Genomic DNA, 15,802 nt, shown 5'->3' on the forward strand with positions numbered 1-15,802 from the left:
GGTTAGGAGGAGGAAGTCATACAACTTTTCTCCTTTATCACATTTTACATTTCACATTGTCACGTGTCATAAACCATGCTTCTAAGAGATAGATAACTACTCAACCTATAGGAAATTGGTGTCTGGTGATGATGTAATGTTATTTCTTCATCCAACAAATACTTATTTGATGAGAAAACTAGATATTTCACCTCGAGGAAATTTTTTCACTTGTTTCCTTTTTCACTTTACAGTTTCCTCATCTGTAAAATGAGTTTGTACTGACAGCCTTTCCAGGTCAAACATTTCATTGTTCCAGAACTCACAAGATTATCAGTCATTTAGAACTTTTACTTTGAAGGAAGAAAACCACTATTTATGCAGCATCAATCATTTCCTGACACTGAGCCAGACATTTTGCTTAGATTATCTATGGCACTATAATGTAGGTACCATATTCCCACTTAACAGATGAAGAGACAGGTCATGACTTTAATCTGCCCAACTCAAATTTCATGTCCATTGCATTGCACTATGCTGCCCACACACTAGTGAAAAATCTGCAGCCACCTCTCTGGATGGGTTATTTTTTTCTGATGATAAAGAAATGGAAAGCATAATGGTATTATATGTCAAAAACCCTGAGAGCATCGCTTTTTTTTTTAATTATTAAAGAACACTGGAATCAAAGTGACAAAAGACTAAATTGAACTGTCATGAAACAAGGATGTCCAGATTCATCCAAAGGCAATGGGATGTAGAAAGTGAATGCAATGCCGTGCAAGAACAATTCTAAAAATGGGACTCGGACAATTCGATTATTGTTTGTTAGTACCCACTTGAGTTTAGCCATACTCAAAGGATTAATCACAGATCTAGGTCTAATCAACTGAATTTTATAAAAATTAAATCCCAGTAAAAATAATTACTGTAATGAGCACTTAACATGACAGATATGACTTACTGCAGGCTTTCTTCATTAACCCGAGTGTTTTTCCTATTGCTCTCCTGAAAGCACTTTCCCTCTCCCTCTATTTGAAGATGAGGCTGATAATGATGCTACCATTCAGGTGTCCACATTTGTTTTCAAAACCATTGTGTATTATGCAGGCTGCCTCCATTACATACATAGTTTTCTCTTCAGTAGTTTTATATACTTTTTCTGAATCAATACTGGCCCTTTCCTGTTCTATCCAAAGAAGAGGCCCCTCAAATGCTTTATAACTCAGTGAATGCAATTCTGCCTCTTTATCTTTGAGACTTTTTTTTGCCTCAAGTCCCAATGTTATACCCCATCTCGTTTTTTGTTGTGTGAAAGAGTGGTCCGATGACAGATTTCATTTCCCAGAATTTATTACCTATTGTGTATTTGCTGTTCAGTCACAATGACCCCATCTGCATTTAGGTTGAATGGGGGGCCCCACCCTGACCCAATTTAATAAAAAAATAATGAGGCCACTCAAAGCTCATAGATGTGTCAGCACTATGAAAAGGGTCTATAATCAATGCAAATGTGATGTTTTCCTGCTTTGTGGAGCACAGAGGTTTGACACCCATCTCTTTTGCTGGATCAAATCAGACTCCCTCTCTGCTTTGAGAATCTAATGAAAGGTATGGACTCTCCCCCTCAAAAAAAAAATGCATGTGGCTGGATAATTTATTGAAATGTTAATTGGTGGGTTGTTTCATGCTCTATTTTTCCCTCCCTCCTGTTCCAAGAATGTGGTCAAGCCTCTTGAGATGTGAATGGTGCCCCGAGGTTGTAGAGAGCACAACCTGCCAATCCATTCACAGGAGGCCTCCTGAAAAGTTCAGGATTATTTGTACAGTGCCCAAAGATGGGGCTGGCAAAGTGTCTGTAATGACCACGCTTGGATCTCCTGCTGTCCAAGGCAGAACAGGCGCTTGAGGTCAAGTTTAATTTGATTTAAAGTTTATTAAATAATATGATATTTTTGCACCCTTGTGTGTAGATATAAGCTCTCATCTTCGGTATAGTTCGATGTTTCCAGACACAATTTTACATAATATTTCTAAGGATTCGTGACCCTCACCCCCCAACCCATCCTACCCCCACTCTCTGAGGTCAATAGTAAGACTTTTAACATTTATTTAGCGCTTACTATTGAGCCTTAACAAAGAATAATTCATTTATTGTTCCTGAAAAGAAATAAGGATTGAAAGGTTTAATAACTTTCCGAAGGTCACACAAGCTTATTGATAGAGGCAGGATTTGAATCCACAAACATGTGTAGCAATTAAGTTATACTGTTGCCACAAAAGCCATTCCACTAAGATGCTCTCCTCAGGACTAGATCTTATTTCTCCTGTATCTTTCTTAGTCTCCTAAAAAGAAGAAGAAGGAGAAGGAGAAGGAGAAAAGGAGAAGGTGAAAGAAGAGAAAAGGAGAAAAGGAGAAGGAGAAGGAGAAGAAGAAAAAGAAAAAGAAAATCCTTTAGTAATCCACAACCCTGAACCTGGTCATAATATATTCAATGCAAAGCCCCATTCAGAGACGAGGGACCTGTGAAAAGAGGCCCCTGCTTTGTGCCATCACCTGATAGACCCAGCACCCAGCACACCTTTAGAAGAACCGAGTGGCCTTCACTCATTGCCTTTTTGCCTCTCAAGACTTGAGATTCCTTATCAGAAAAATGGGGATGATAAAAATACCTATTATATGAGATTGCTGTGTAAATTATATAAAAAGCTGGGCACATTAACTACTTGGCCTGGAGCCTAGTACATGGTAAGAGTTCAAAAAACAGAAGCTCATTATTATAATTAGGCTGCACTATTCTAACTGTGAAGACTTGCCCTCAGTTGATATTTGTTTGTAAGCAGACAAAGCTGCTGGTCTGAGTCTTCTGTGACTCTTTTAAGTTTGTAAATTCCTCTTTTGCACTACCAGAGTATTTTGAACATATCTCATTGTTGCGTTTTAAATTCCATTAAATAAATAAATAAATAAATAAATAAATCCCATAAAAATTGTATTTTCATGTATCTGTTTTCCCTAACTAGACTGATAACATCAAGTTGATATTTGACATCTCAGTAGCTAGGCCAGGAGCAAGCACTTAGGCCAGAGCCTCCAGGGACACTGATACTGTATTCATTGTAAATAGGGGCATTGATACTGTATTCATTGTAAATAGTGCCCTCCCCCACCAGTTGTACCTTGCTGTGACCTGGGTATTCCCAGAATAAAATATGGCTCTAATAATAATGGTTCTCTGTGTTGGAATATTAGGCATGAAATCACATTTGAAATGAATAAAAAAGAATAAACGTCTGTATTTTCAAATATCTTCCCACCTCCTATTAACTTTTCCACCCAGCTTTGTTGAGATACAACTGACATATAAGAATTAATGTTTTTTCTGATTCTCCTAAAGGTGTCATTTAATCTCCTAGCATAACAGAAAACATGGAAAATAGCAGTATTCCTAAAGGCAACATGCATTCAGCCATCAAGTGGACTAAAGATTTTGTTAGATGTCCTCTTAAGATTTGATTTAGAGTTTAGTATTGAGAAAAATAACGTATCATTGACAAAATATAAAACTTCTTTCCTTTCCCCAGTTTGTATAAATTGAGATCATTATAAGTCAAGATTGCTAACATAAAATGTGTTCAAAGTTCGTGCATAGAACTCCTGTACCAGTCATTTAAATGAATTCTCAAAGACTTGAAAAGAATCCTGATTTCATTCAATTTACCATTGATGTGTTTCATGGAGAGAAAAAGGTTGACTATTAACAAAATAGTCAGACTTGAGGAAAGGTTTCAGAGAAAGAAAATAAAAAGCATTTAAATTTTAAAATGTAAATCAAGCTTTTAGCTTTACAACAGAATATAATTCAGGCCAGACTAATTTCAAATTTATGATAATTTCATTAGCTGCATTGAAGCTTTCCTTGATCCAATCTGTAAAAGAGTAGTTTGCTAATTAATAATTACAAAATATGGGAGATATTTAAGGCATTGTTTTCAAGCACTATTGCATTTGTTGTTTTCAAGCACCATTTGCTCACAAGCTGCTAATTATAATTTTAATTCATTTGTTAATCTAAGTCTAACAGAATCTCTAGTAATGCTTTATTATTCATTACTAATGTTATTGTAATTACTTAAAAATTATATAAATGCATTTATGTTCAAATAATATAATCCAGAATTTTTAAGGTAATTAAACTTCATTTTCTGGTATAGGCTTTGTGTTAGCTTTCAATTTACTCAAAAAGATTTAACAATCTCTAAATTCATACTCTCAATTGTATGAAGGATTGAACTGCCATGAAAAAGTAAGTAAATAAAACATTTTTACAAATATGTTAAAAGCCTGTCAATTATTTCTTTTTACTAAGTTGCAAAATTTTTATCTGTCTTAAATGCTCACTCATCAGATAAAATAATTTGTTTAAGCTTCCTAATGCAATTGGACATCTTTCTACTTTAATTAAAATTCTTACATGCCCACAACTGTCATCATTTTCTTTTGTTTCTCAAGCTGTCCATGTTAATTTCAGTGATAAAATAAAAAGTAACAGCAATTATTATAATGGGTGATTAAATTAAACACAACTTCTATCAATCTATGGTTGCTTTTCAAATGGTACTATTTTTTTCTATAACTAGTTTTATGAATCTCACCAATCTTCTAATCTTCCCCCTTAAACCTCTGACAAATCATTTTAGAAGTCACCCTGAGACCCTCCTTTTACTTTTCTCTGGATTTCCCTTGGGATTCCCACCTAAATTCTGTCTCTTTCCCCTTTTTATTTGCTTTTTATCTCAACTGTTGCCATGGAATCAACTGTAGCAATGATCCCCAATATCCCCAATCAATAGTCTGATTTCTCAGAAGCAGCTCAATGCAACAGCTCAGCGTGTCTCTGTGGTATTTATTTACATATGTAAACCCAGCATTACGGTAATCCCAATTTTAATATTTAAATACTTTATTAATTGATGCATATGTTTTTGCTAAAGTTTGTTTCTTTGCATAGAATTTTTTAAAAAGATTTTATTTATTTATTCATGAGAGAGAGAGAAAGAGAGAGAGAGGCACAGAGACACAGGCAGAGAGAGAAGCAGGCTCCATACAGGGAGCCTAACGTGGGACTCGATCCCAGGTCTCTAGGATCAGGCTCCAGACTGAAGGCACGCTAAACCACAGAGCCACTGGGCTGCCCTGCATAGAATTTTGTTATTCTCAGTAAGCATGATCTGTTAAATGACAACATAAATTCACAGAAATAAATGTTTTATATATTCTGGTTCTAGACGACAGGCTGATCCCATGTGGAAACCTCTATCTTCCACAGTGAATATCTAGAAATAACAGAAAAGACGTGTGGTTTAAAAATCTATTACCATAGAGCAAAACATGAATGGATAATCTTGGAGGAATACTAGGAAGATTTTAAGAGAACATACAGAATTAAATATGGGATAAAAACTGCTAAAACATAAATAAGCTAATACACAAGCTACTAACAAGAGTGCTTCTCTGGAGCCTGCTGGTTTCAGATGAAATGGAGGAAACACATCCATTTTATTCTTTCCAGTAATCACAATAAAAAAAAATCTCAGAAAACTGGGCAGCCCCGGTGGCACAGCGGTTTAGTGCCACCTGCAACCCAGGGTGTGATCCTGGAGACCTGGGATCAAGTCCCACGTCAGGCTTCCTGCATGGAGCCTGCTTCTCCCTCTTCCTGTGTCTCTGCCTCTCTCTCTCTCTCTCTCTCTCTGAATAAATAAATAAAAAATCTAAAAATATCTTAGAAAACTAATGTAAGACACAGAACCATCTGAAGGGAGAAGAAAATAAGGTGGAATGGTAAAGCACCTTGGGACTTAAGGAACAAGCTGACAGTGAGTTCCCTGAGTTTTTTCTTGCCTCATAAATACCACAGTCTGAATGCTTATAATCTAGAAACACCAAGAGTCACAGACAGAAAATATACCTAAAAAAGTCAGCTTTCTCTAGCCAGAGGATCAGGAAAAGGGTGATCCAACAAGACAGAAACACTTTAACCACATCTCCCTGTTCCTGAGGTAAACAGCAGGAGAAACACCACATGCCTCTCCCACCACGATGGACACCACAATCCAGGGTCAATGAGCAGTGCTGTTTTTTGCCCTTCCTTCTGTCACGAGGAGTTGTCTCTCCCCAGAGAAACTATGGGCAGAACTCTGACCTCCACACACTCTTTTCAGCAACAAGTAATGCTCTTCCCTGCAGAGTCTTGGAACGTAACTGACTTTGACTCTCTTTCAACTAACAAGAAAGTGCTCCTTGCCCAGAGAGAACTATGACTTATTATTTTTTTTTTTTAGAACTATGACTTATAACCCCACTTCAGTTACTGGGAGGGAACCATCCCCACATGAGTCAGAAAGTAAAACCTTATCTTCCAAACTCTGCCATGCAAGAGAAAGGTAGTGCCCCTTCACCTACACAGATAGTGCTGAGAGACTGTGGCATGCAGTGTTGTCATCTGAGTAACAGAGGCAGAGCAGATCAGAATAGCATGGCAGAGGCTTGACAAACTAAACTGAAATTTGAACGTGTGCACACAGAAAGGAGCACCAAAATATGAATCATGAACCTAACCAGGTTGCTAAAAAAGATTTTATACAAACTAAGGTCTTACAACACAACTCTCAAAATGTCCAAGATACAGTACAGAATTTTGTCTTATGAAGAACCAAGAAAATGTAGACTCAAATGAGAAAAGACAAGTAACAGTTGACAAAACCTAGATGACACAGATGTTTCAATGGTCTAAATAAGATTTTCAAGAAGCTGACAAAAATGTTTAAACAAGCAATTATGAACACTTTGGAACAAATAAAAATTAGAAAATATCAAAGAATTAGATGTAAAGAAAAACTAAATGAAAATTCTAGACCTGAAAAATACAACAGTCTACATAAAAAACTTCAGTGGATGGGTTCAATAACAGAATGGAAATCCCAAGGAAAGAATTAGTGAAATCTAAGGTAAGTCAACAAATTATTCAAACAAAGGAGAAGGAAGGAGAAGGAGAAGGAGAAGGAAAAGGAAAAGAATTGAACAATATTACCAACCAGTGAAATCTAACATAGTCAAGAGAACATATCACCAAAACAGGAAAAGGAAAGAAAGAAGTTTTAAAAATAAATTGAGCCCTAGGGACCTATGGGATACTAACAAGAAATTTAACATTCATGTCATCAAAGTTCCAGGAGGAAAACAAAAACAAAAACAACAAAACAAAACAAAACAAAGACTAAAAACAATATTTAAAGAAAATGGCTAAAAACTGCCCACACTTGATGAAAGATATAAATCTACAGACTCAAAAAGCTGAGTGAACCACAAATAAAAGCAATCCATACCTAAATATATCATAGCCTAAATTCTGAAAACTGAAGACAGGAGAAAAACTTTTAAAAGCAGGAAGAAAAAAAAACCTATTATATTACCTACAGAGGAATAATGATTCAAATATTAGCTAGTTACTAATTAGAAATCATGGAGGTCAGAGAAATTGGTACAAAATTTTGCAAGTGCTGAAAGAAGTGTCAACCCAAAGTTCTATAGCCAGTAAAAATATGCTTCAGAAATAAGAAAAAATCAGTATATTCAACATTAAAAACAAAGGCTAAGAGAATTTGTCATTAACAAAATAAAAGCATACCTGAAGGAAACACTTCACAGAGGAAAACCAAGAACATCAGAAATGAAGAAAGAACAATGTAAAGGGTAAAAATATTGGTAAGTCCAACGGAGTTTTTCCTTGCAATTTTTTAAAAAAAATTGTGTTTAAGAGATGCCTGGGTGGCTCAGTGGTTGAGCATCTGCCTTTGGCTCAGGGCGTGATCCCAGACTCCTGGGATCGAGTCCCACATTGGGCTCCCCACGGAGGACAATCTCCCTCTGCCCGTGTCTTTGCCTCTCTCTCTCTGTGTCTCTCATAAATAAATAAATAAAACCTTTAAAAAATTGTGTTTAACAGTTAAAAGTAAAAAATTATAACAATGCCTGATACAGTTCTCAACATATAGGGAAGTAATATTTTAGGACAACTATATTATAAAAGGAAGGGTAAAGTAACCTAAATGGTGGTGATGTATCCACATCCCACTTGAAGTGGTCAAATACTCCTAACAGTAAGACTACAATAAACTATACTTATTATAGTCCATAGAACAACTAATTAAAAAAATTCTATGAAGAGACAGACTTGATAAGTAACACTACAGATAATCAAAATGGAATATTAAAAAAGTATTCAGGTAGCCCAAAGAAAGGCAAAGGGGACCTGAAGAATAAATAAACAGAGGGATAACACAAAACAAATAATAGAACAGCAGGCATAAATTCTGCAATGTTGATAATTACCTTAAATCTAAAAGGCCTAATCACATCGATTAAAAGACAAAGATTGGCATGCCAGAAGGATTTTTAAAAACAACATAATTGACTACATGGTAAATATGAAACATGTCTCAAATGTAATGCTATAATATATGATATATACAATGTAGCTTAAAGGTAAAAGGATAGAAAAAAGATAGCATGAACTAAACACTCATCAACAGAAAGTTGAAGTGGTTATGTTAATATCAGATGAAGAAGACTTCAGAAAAAAGAATTTATCAGGGTCAAAACAAGACATTATACAATGCTACAAGGGTCAGTTAACCAAGAGACATAACAATCTTATATGTGTATTCAGCAAATAAGAGAACTACGAAGTACTCAGAGCAAAAACAAGAATGAACAGAGAAATAGAGAAATTCACAATTACAGTCAGGGACTTTAATACCCCTTTGTTAGAATTTGTAAAAACAGTAGAAAAATAATGTCAACAAGGATTTTAAAGAATTGAACAATATTACCAACCAGTGAAATCTAACATAGTCAAGAGAACATTTCACCAAAACAACAGAACCTGTATTCTTTTTAAGTGTTCACAGAACATTCATCAGAGATTTTTCTTAAATCATAAAATAAACCTTAACTAATTTAAAAGAATTGGAATCATATAAATATGTTATCTGACCATAATGGAATCAGACTAGAATTCAACAAAAGAAAGAGAACAGAAAAATATCTAAGCACTTAGAAATCATATAAGGAACTTCTAAATAATCCATGTGTCAAATAAGTAGTCTTGAGAGAGAGCTTATGAAAAAATCAACTGAGTTCAAATGAAAACACAAAACTGTGGAAAACTATAATGAAATACCACTGCATACTTACCGGGAAGGAAAAAAAAAGTAACAACATCAAATTCTGGTGAAAATCTGAAGAAACTAAATCTTTCACACATTTCTGATTGGAATGTAAAATGGTATAGCTACTCTGGGAAACAGTTTGACAGTTTCTTTAAAAACTAAACATGCAACTATTGCACTACCCAGTGATTGCACTCCTGGGTATTTATTTAGAAAAATGAAAACTTGTGCTCACACAAAAGTCAACAGATGAATGTTCATAGACGCTTTATTTGTTACAACTGAAAACTGGAATCAATCCAGAGTCCTTCAACGGGTGAATGGCTTAACAAACTGTGGTATTCACTGACCATGGAAAACTACTCAGCAAGTATTTAAAAATGAACCCTGATCCTGGATGAATCTCCAGGAAGTTCTGCTGATCAAAAAAAGTCAAGCCCTTTAAGATTACATCGGTATGATTCGACTTTTAAACCAATTTTGAAATGACGATTTTAGAAAAGGAAGGCAAACCAGTGGGTCAGGGAAAGGAAGCATGGCAAAAGGAGGGGGGGTGATATAGAAGAGCCACATGAGGGACCCCAGTGGCAGTGGTGTTGGAATTCTTCACTATCTTGACTGTGGTGGTGGATACATGAACACATACAGATGATCAAATTGTGTAGTACTTATACATGTACCCAAAAGAATACAAGTAAAACTGGGAAAATCTGAATAAAATCAATGGATTTTCTCAATGTCAATATCCTAGTTGTGATATTATGCTGTAATTTTTTGAAATATTGTCATTGAGTATAACTAGGCAACATGCACAAGGGATCTCTCTGTATGGCTTCTCACCACTGCATGTAAACCTACAATTATATCAAGAAAATTTTCAGTCAAAAATATCTGTGGCTGAGGCCCCTGGGTGGCTCAGTGGTTGAACGTCTGCCTTTGGCTCAGGGCGTGATTCCGGGGGTCCAAGCATCGGGTCCCACATCAGGCTCCCTGCGGGGAACCTGCTTCTTCCTCTGACTGTGTCTCTGCTTCTCTCTCTGTGTCTCTCATGAGTGAATAAATAAAATATTTTTTAAAAATATCTGTGCTATGTGGCTAAAGCAGTGCTTAGAAGAAAATGTATGGGAATAAAATGCTTAAACTTTAGCACAGTTGCCAGTAATTTGTGCTCACAAAGCCCTGTTTGTGCAGAAGCATGAAAATAATAGTTGTTTCCAAACAAATATGTATGGTAGATTTATTTTTTATTATTTTTTTTAAGATTGTATTTATTTACTCATGAGAGACACAGAGAGAGAGAGGCAGAGACACAGGCAGAAGGAGAAGCAGGCCCCATACAGGGAGCCCGCCGTGGGACTCGATCCCAGGTCTCTGGGATCAGGCCTTGGGCTGAAGGCAGTGCTAAACTGCTAAGCCACCCGGGCTGCCCATGTATGGTAGATTTAAATGTAAAATGTAATACTATAAAACTTTCAGAAGAAAGTCTCCGTGACCTAAAGTTAGGTGAGGAGTACCTAGATATGACTTGAAAGACATGATTCAAAAATAAATTAGTGAACTGGAACTCACCAGAGTTTAAGATATGTGCTCTGTAAAATACCCTGCTAAGAAAATGAAAAGACTAACCGAAGACTGAGGATAATATAAACATATTTGCAAATCATATATTCAATATAACACTCATATCCTAAATATACAAACATTCTAAACTCAAAAGTGGAACAATCCAATTAGATGTGCATAAAAGATTTGAATGAACAAATTCAGCAAAGAAAATATATGAATGTTCATATAAAAGTGTTCAATAGGGCAGCCTGGGTGGCTCAGTGGTTTAGTGCCGCCTTCAGCCCAGGGCGTGATCCTGGAGACCCAGGATCGAGTCCCACGTCAGGCTCCCTGCATGGAGCCTGCTTCTCCCTCTGCCTGTGTCTCTGCCTCTCTCTCTCTCTCTGTCTCTGTCTCATGAATAAATAAATAAAATCTTTAAAAAAAATTTTTTAAGTGTTCAATATCATTAGTATCACAGGCAGAATAATAACCTCCAAAAGACGTCCAACTCCTAATCCCTGGAACCCATGAATATATTATCTTACTTGGCAAAAGGGACCTTTTCAATGTAATTAAGATTAAGGACCTTGAAATGGGGAGATCATTCTGGATTACCCAGGTTAGCTCAGTCTGATCATACAAGTCATAAAAAAGGTGAGAACTTTTCCTGGCTACAGTCACAGAAATGCCACAACAGAATAAGGATTAGACAAATGCCATATTGCTGGTTTTGAAAATAGAAGGAGAGCCACAAGCCAAGGAATGCTGGTGACCTCTAGAAGGAAACAGATTCTCCCCTAGACCTTCCAGAAAGGAATGAAAGCCCTGCCCACACCATGATTTTAACCCAGGGATACCTGTTTCAGACCTTCAGACCTCTGACATACAGAACTATAAAACAATAATTTTTTTGTTGCTCTAAGATGCTAAAGTGTGGTGATTTCTTATGGCAGCAATAAAAAACGAATACAAATAGTCATCACAGAAATGCAAATTAAATCCATGACCATCTACACACCTATCAGAATAGCTAAGGTAACAATTACTGACAATAGCAAACACTGGTGAAGATGCAGAGAAATCAGGTCTCTCATGAATTGCTAATGGGAATGTAAAATGGTACAGATACTTTAGAAAACAGTTTAAAAGTTTCTCAAAAAACTAAACATGCAATTATCACATGATCCAGCAACTCTACTCTTAGGCATTTATCTCAGAGAAATGAAAATGTATGTTCATGAAAAATCTGTAAAGTAGTATTCATTGAAGGCTTATTTGTAATAGCCCAAAGCTGGAAACAATCCATATGTCCTTCAAAGGATGAACAAATAAACCCTGGTACATCCATACAACGGAATAATTCTCAGCAATAAGTAGAAACAAAATGCAACAACTTGACACATGCAAGAGCATTATTCTGAGTGGAGAAAACCAGTCACTCTCCAGGGGTTAAATACCGTATGATTTCATTTGCATAACATTCTCAAAGTGACAAATTCTAGAGATGGAGAACAGATCAGTGGGAGCCAGGGATTAGGGTTGCAGAAAATGTGTGTTCACTGAGGGATAACATGAGGGATTTTATTTGTGATGATCAAACAGTTCTGTATTCTGATTGTGATGATAGTTATTGAATCTATGTGATGAAATCTCCTAGAATTACCCTCCCTCAAAATATGCAGTATATAGCAGTAGCGTGGGCAGCCCCAGTGGTGCAGTGGTTTAGCGCCGCCTGCAGCCCAGGGCGTGATCCTGGAGACCCTGCATCAAGTCCCATGTCAGGCTCTTTGCATGGTGCCTGCTTCTCTCTCTGCCTGTGTCTCTGCTTCTCTCTCTCTCTCTCTCTCTGTGTGTCTCAATAAATAAATAAATAAATAAATAAATAAATAAATAAATAAATAAATAAAGTCTTAAAAAAAAAAAAACATTATAGCAGCAGCGTTCACAATAGCCAAGATGTGGAAACAACCCAAATGTCCATCAACTGATAAATGGATACACAAAATGTGGTGTATGAATACAGTGGAATGTTATTTGGCCATAAAAAGGAATGAAGTACTGATACATGTTATAACATTAGGCAAATCTAAAAAGACAGAAGATAAACTAGTGATTGCCTGGGACCGGAGGGTGGTGAATCAAGAGTAAACGCTAATGGATGTGGTTTTCCTTTTTTGAAGGTAATGAAAATGTCCTAAAATTAGATTCTGTTGATGGTTGCACAACTCTGTTAATATGGTAAAAATCATTGAATCGAAAACTTCAAATGGGCAACATTGGCGGTATATATATCTGGTATATAAGTCATATCTCAATAAAGCTCTCTTTTTTTCTTAAAGGAGCGCATGAAAAAACTGATGAAATCTGAATCAGGTCCATATTCGAGTTAATAGCATTATAGCAAACATGAGTTCCTTGGCTCCCGCAAGGTACTGCATACATTGTACTGAGTGCAGGGAATATAGGAATTCTTTGAACTGTTTTGCAACAGCCTGTGTATCTGAAATGGTCTCAAAATAATTTAAAGAAAAGGATGCTGCTTTGTGCACATGGATGAAAGATATTTGAAGTAAGGAGGAGAGAGCCCTGGGGCACTGAAGGTAAGGTAATAGGGTTGCTACAGTGGGAGCAGCCAAGTAGGTCAAGCATTCCATGCTTCTCTCCGTGTAAAGCAACAAGCAAGAGTGGTGCCAGCCCTCAGGCCACAACAATGCATGGAGGGCCTGTACTTAAAAGGAAGGACTGAGACCTCAGAGTATCGGTCACAGTCAAAAGGAATGAACAGGGTCCATCTCAGAGACTGGCTATAGGTACATCCCAATGGGGAGTCTATTCTGGCACAACCACTCCTCCAACCAAAGTGGCTGGAGGCATCTGTCAGTCCCCCACCAGGATCACTTCAGGAATCTTCTCCAGGTATGGGCTGGAGAACATTGATAGAGCTTTTCCATGATGGCCTAACAGGGCATCACAAATACAAGATACACATAGGACCCTTTACCAGTTGAGATAAGCCAGCATCACAAAGAAGAGCCACCAAGCAAGGAAGAATGCACACATGTAGAAAGAACTGGTGGCACTGGATTTTAGAAACACCATCATTACTTCATTCAATACATATTTCTTGGTCTCTCCAATGTGTACCAGGCACTTTTTGAACTCTGGAAGTCCTTTTTTTTTTTTTTTTTTTTTTAACTCTGGAAGTTTTATGGTAAACACAGCAGGCAAGATCTCTACCATTATGGACATTTCAATTTACTGATGGGGGGGGGGAAGAAACCAAATAAAATATCGAGGAACAAAAGTGGAGTAAGTAAAGGATTGGGGGAGAGAGCAAGTGAATGTGTGTGCGAGGGCATTATGTGCTGCCTTGGCTAAGGTAGTTGGGGAATATCTCCTTGATGAAAAGGTAACCTTTGAGCACAGATCTGAATAATGTGGGTGAACAAGCCTTATCACATCCAGGCCAGAAGACGGCGAGCAGGGAGGAGGAACAGGTGTAGGTGTTGGGAGGCATTGAAATGTTGACAACTGCAGGCAGACCAAAATGTTTGGAGCAGAATGGGCAAGGTGGGCGAGAATTCAGAGATCTACAGGAACCTGATCATCTAGTACATTCTAGGTCATTATAAAAACTAGTTATTTTATTTGAAGCTTAATTAATATTCCATGAACCAAGAGATGCAATAGAATATTTTAAACAGCAATTCTTTAAAAAGAATCAACTAGAGTCATGTAAATTAAAGGCTTCATCTTTGAAATGAATCATTCAATAGACGAGCAGAATAGCAGATGGGACACAAAAAAAGGAGCAAATTAGTAAGCTTGAGGAAAAACTCAAATATTTTCCCCACAGAATACAGGACAAACATACAATTAAAAGATGCAAAGTAAGACAAGGAAGACAGAGACTCAAAAAACCCATCCAGAAGATCCAAATTTTATCTAATAGAACTGTTAGAAGATACTATTAGAAAGCCTTTATAGGAAAAATGGAAGAGAGATGATAATTCAAAACAATACAAATATAAATATATACTTGAATAATTCCATTCAAAGTCTACAATATATAAGAACTAGCAAATTCTGCACATAATAAAGATATAAATACTTATCAAATATCCATGGATCATTACGAAATTTGACCATACACAACACAACAAGATACACAGTCATTCTATAATGTTATTATCATCTCAAAATGGAAACAAAATTTCACACAAGAAATAAAATTAGAGGCCAATTTCACTCAAGAACATAGAGGCAGAGGTGCCTGAGTGGTTTAGTCAGTTAAGCATCTGCCTTTGGCTCAGGTCCTGATCCCCAGGTTCTGGGATCAAGTCTCACATCCAGCTCCCCACAGAGAGCCTGCTTCTCCCTCTGTCCATGTCTCTTCCTCTCTTTCTCTGTCTCTAATGAATAAATAAATAAAATCCTTTAAAAAAAAGAAAGAACATAGAGGTAGACTCCTAAATAAATATTTACAAATCAAATCTGACAGTGTATGTAAAGAAAAAACCCAACTATGACCAAGTAGAGTTTCTCTTCGTATACTGATTGTTCAATATTTTTAAAAGCCATACATGTAATTTTCCATTGTTAATAGATTAAAGTTGAAACAATATGACTATGACAAATGATACAAGTAAAACCTTGGGTAGATTTCAACATTCATGTATAACTTACATTCTACTTTTTCAGATAAAAAAGATTTAAGGAAAGACTCCCAGGATACACCATTAAGTGAGTGGGGGAAGGATGGGGAAAGGGAAGAAGTCAAGGATGGGTGTGATTTCATATGAAGTCACAGCCTCAGCCTGTGAAAAGCTTGGCTTTTCATAGGATGGTCAAGCCATAAGTTTTCAGTGATCCAGAAATCATTTTGTTCAGCATTTGGGTGACTGATGTCTTTCACTTGTCCTTTCTCCAGTGCTATTCCTTTCTTTACGTAGAGCTGAATTTCTGACCTATATCATTTTCTTTTCTCTGAAGAATGTATTTTAACATCGCATGCATGGCAGATCTACTAAAAGCAACAACA

This window comes from Canis aureus, chromosome 18, assembly GCF_053574225.1.
Source record: "Canis aureus isolate CA01 chromosome 18, VMU_Caureus_v.1.0, whole genome shotgun sequence".
Classification (NCBI taxonomy): domain Eukaryota; kingdom Metazoa; phylum Chordata; class Mammalia; order Carnivora; family Canidae; genus Canis; species Canis aureus.